Genomic DNA, 5000 nt, shown 5'->3' on the forward strand with positions numbered 1-5000 from the left:
TATACATACGTCCACACACGCAAATATACATACCTACACAGCTTTCCATGGTTTACCCCAGACGCTTCACATGCCCTGATTCAATCCACTGAGAGCACGTCAACCCCAGTATACCACATCGATCCAATTCACTCTGTTCCTTGCCCTCCTTTCACCCTCCTGCATGTTCAGGCCCCGATCACACAAAATCTTTTTCACTCCATCTTTCCACCTCCAATTTGGTCTCCCACTTCTCCTCGTTCCCTCCACCTCCGACATATATATCCTCTTGGTCAATCTTTCCTCACTCATTCTATCCATGTGCCCAAACCACTTCAAAACACCCTCTTCTGCTCTCTCAACCACGCTCTTTTTATTTCCACACATCTCTCTTACCCATACGTTACTTACTCGATCAAACCACCTCACACCACACATTGTCCTCAAACATCTCATTTCCAGCACATCCATCCTCCTGCGCACAACTCTATCCATAGCCGACGCCTCGCAACCATACAACATTGTTGGAACCACTATTCCTTCAAACATACCCATTTTTGATTTCCGAGATAATGTTCTCGACTTCCACACATTCTTCAAGGCTCCCAGAATTTTCGCCCGTTCCCCCACCCTATGATCCACTTCCGCTTCCGTGGTTCCATCGCCTGCCAGATCCACTACCAGATATCGAAAACACTTTACTTCCTCCAGTTTTTCTCCATTCAAACTTACCTCCCAATTGACTTGACCCTCAACACTATAGTACCTTATAACCTTGCTCTTATTTACATTTACTCTTAACTTTTTTCTTTCACACACTTTACCAAACTCAGTCACCAGCTTCTGCAGTTTCTCACATGAATCAGCCATCAGCGCTGTATCATCAGCGAACAACAACTGACTCTCTTCCCAAGCTCTCTCATCCCCAACAGACTTCATACTTGCCCCTCTTTCCAAAACTCTTGCATTTACCTCCCTAACAACCCCATCCATAAACAAATTAAACAACCATGGAGACATCACACACCCCTGCCGCAAACCTACATTCACTGAGAACCAATCACTTTCCTCTCTTCCTACACGTACACATGCCTTACATCTTCGATAAAAACTTTTCACTGCTTCTAACAACTTGCCTCCCACACCATATATTCTTAATACCTTCCACAGAGCATCTCTATCAACTCTATCTCTATCAATCTCTATCATATGCGTTCTCCAGATCTACAAATGCTACATACAAATCCATTTGCTTTTCTAAGTATTTCTCATATACATTCTTCAAAGCAAACACCTGATCCACACATCCTCTACCACTTCTGAAACCACACTGCTCTTCCCCAATCTGATGTTCTGTACATGCCTTCACCCTCTCAGTCAATACCCTCCCATATAATTTACCAGGAATACTCAACAAACTTATACCTCTGTAATTTGAGCACTCACTCTTATCCCCTTTGCCTTTGTACAATGGCACTATGCACGCATTTCGCCAATCCTCAGGCGCCTTACCATGAGTCATACATACATTAAATAACCTTACCAACCAATCAATAATACAGTCATCCCCTTTTTTAATAAATTCCACTGCAATACCATCCAAACCTTCTGCCTTGCCGGCTTTCATCTTCCGCGAAGCTTTTACTACGTCTTCTCTGTTTACTAAATCATTTTCCCTAACCCTCTCACTTTGCACACCACCTCAACCAAAACACCCTATATCTGCCACTCTATCGTCAAATCTATATATATATAAATATATATATATATATATATATATATATATATATATATATATATATATATATATATATATATATATATATATATATATATATATATATATATATATATATGTATATATATATATATATATATATATATATATATATATATATATATATATATATATATATATATATATATATATATATATATATATATATATATATATACATATATATATATATATATATACATATATATATATATATATATGTATTTATATTTCTCTTATTTTTTTTTTTGCTTTGTCGCTGTCTCCCGCGTTTGCGAGGTAGCGCAAGGACACAGACGAAAGAAATGGCCCAACCCACCCCATACACATGCATATACATACGTCCACACACGCAAATATACATACCTACACAGCTATCCATGGTTTACCACAGACGCTTCACATGCCCTGATTCAATCCACTGACAGCACGTCAACCCGGTATACCACATCGATTCAATTCACTCTACTCCTTGCCCTCCTTTCACCCTCCTGCATGTTCAGGCCCCGATCACACAAAATCTTTTTCACTCCATCTTTCCACCTACAATTTGGTCTCCCATTACTCCTCGTTCCCTCCACCACCGACACATATATCCTCTTGGTCAATCTTTCCTCACTCATTCTCTCCATGTGACCAAACCATTTCAAAATACCCTCTTCTGCTCTCTCAACCACGCTCTTTTTATTTCCACACATCTTTCTTACCTTTACGTTAATTACTCGATCAAACCACCTCACACCACACATTGTCCTCAAACATCTCATTTCCTGCACATCCACCCTCCTGCGCACAACTCTATCTATAGCCGACGCCTCGGAACCATACAACATTGTTGGAACCACTATTCCTTCAAACATACCCATTTTTGATTTCCGAGATAATGTTCTCGACTTCCACACATTCTTCAAGGCTCCCAGGATTTTCGCCCCCTCCCCCACCCTATGACCCACTTCCGCTTCCATGGTTCTATCCGCTGCCAGATCCACTCCCAGATATCGAAAACACTTTACTTCCTCCAGTTTTTCTCCATTCAAACTTACCTCCCAATTGACTTGACCCTCAACCCTACTGTACCTAATAACCTTGCTCTTATTCACATTTGCTCTTAACTTTCTTGTTTCACACACTTTACCAAACTCAGTCACCAGCTTCTGCAGTTTCTCACATGAATCAGCCACCAGCGCTGTATCATCAGCGAACAACAACTGACTCACTTCCCAAGCTCTCTCATCCACAACAGACTTCATACTTGCCCCTCTTTCCAAAACTCTTGCATTTTCCTCCCTAACGACCCCATCCATAAACAAATTAAACAACCATGGAGACATCAAACACCCCTACCGCAAACCTACATTTACTGAGAACCAATCACTTTCCTCTCTTCCTACACGTACACATGCCTTACATCATCGATAAAAACTTGTCACTGCTTCTAACAAATTGCCTCCCACACCATATATTGTTAATACCTTCCACAGAACATCTCTATAAACTCTATCATATGCCTTCTCCAGATCCATAAATGCTACATACAAATCCATCTTCTTTTCTAAGTATTTCTCACATACATTCTTCAAAGCAAACACCTGATACACACATCCTCTACCACTTCTGAAACCACACTGCTCTTCCCCAATCTGATGTTCTGTACATGCCTTCACCCTCTCAATCAATACCCTCCCATATGATTTACCAGGAATACTTAACAAACTTATACCTCTGTAATTTGAGCACTCACTCTTATCCCATTTGCCTTTGTACAATGGCACTATGCACGCATTTCGCCAATCCTCAGGCACCTCACCATGAGTCATACATACATTAAATAACCTTACCAAGCAGTCAATAATACAGTCATCCCCTTTTTTAATAAATTCCACTGCAATACCATCCAAACCTGCTGCCTTGCCGGCTTTCATCTTCCGCAAAGCTTTTACTACCTCTTCTCTGTTTACCAAATCATTTTCCCTAACCCTCTCACTTTGCACACCACCTCGACCAAAACACCCTATATCTGCCACTCTATCATGTGTGTGTCGGAGGTGGAGGGAGCGGGGAGAGGTGGTAGACCGGATTGGGGGTGGAAAGATGGAGTGGGGTAGGGGGTTCTGTGTGATCGGGGCCTGAACGTGCGGGAGGGTGGGGGGAGGGCGGGGAGTGGAGTAGTTTGGATCGGTGTGGTGTGCCGGGGTTGGCGTGCTGTCGGTGGATTGAGTCGGGGCGTGTGGGGCGTCTGGGGTAAACCATGGAAAGCTGTGTAGGTATGTATTTTTGCGTGTGTGGACGTATGTACATACATGTGTATGGGGGTGGGTTGGGCCATTTCTTTCGTCTGTTTCCTTGTGCTACCTCGCAAACGTGGGAGACAGCGACAAAGCAAAATAGAAAAATATATATATATATATATATATATATATATATATATATATATATATATATATATATGTATTCGACAAAGGCCCAGTCCTCTGTTCTTAACGCTACCTCGCTAATGCGGGAAATGTCGGATAGTTTAAAAAAATAAAAGAAAGATGTTTCCCTGGGGATAGGGGAGAAAGAATACTTCCCACGTATTCCCTGCGTGTCGTAGAAGGCGACTAAAAGGGAAGGGAGTGGGGGGTTGGAAATCCTCCCCTCTCGTTTTTTTTTCTTTATTTTAATTTTCCAAAAGAAGGAACGGAGAAGAGGGCCAGGTGAGGATATTTCCTCAAAGGCCCAGTCCTCTGTTCTTAACGCTACCTCGCTGTCGCGGGAAATGGCGGATAGTATGAAAAAAAAAAAAAAAAATATATATATATATATATATATATATATATATATATATATATATATATATATATATATATATATATATATATATAAATATATATATATATATGTATATTTCTTTTATTTTTTTTTTTGCTTTGTCGCTATCTCCCGCGTTTGCGAGGTTGCGCAAGGAAACAGACGAAAGAAATGGCCCAACCCACCCCCATACACATGTATATACATACGTCCACACACGCAAATATACATACCTACACAGCTTTCAATGGTTTACCCCAGACGCTTCACATGCCTTGATTCAATCCACTGACAGCACGTCAACCCCGGTATACCACATCGCTCCAATTCACTCTATTCCTTGCCCTCCTTTCACCCTCCTGCATGTTCAGGCCCCGATCACACAAAATCTTTTTCACTCCATCTTTCCACCTCCAATTTGGTCTCCCTCTTCTCCTCGTTCCCTCCATCTCCG

This window comes from Panulirus ornatus, chromosome 46 (assembly GCF_036320965.1).
Source record: "Panulirus ornatus isolate Po-2019 chromosome 46, ASM3632096v1, whole genome shotgun sequence".
NCBI lineage: Eukaryota > Metazoa > Arthropoda > Malacostraca > Decapoda > Palinuridae > Panulirus > Panulirus ornatus.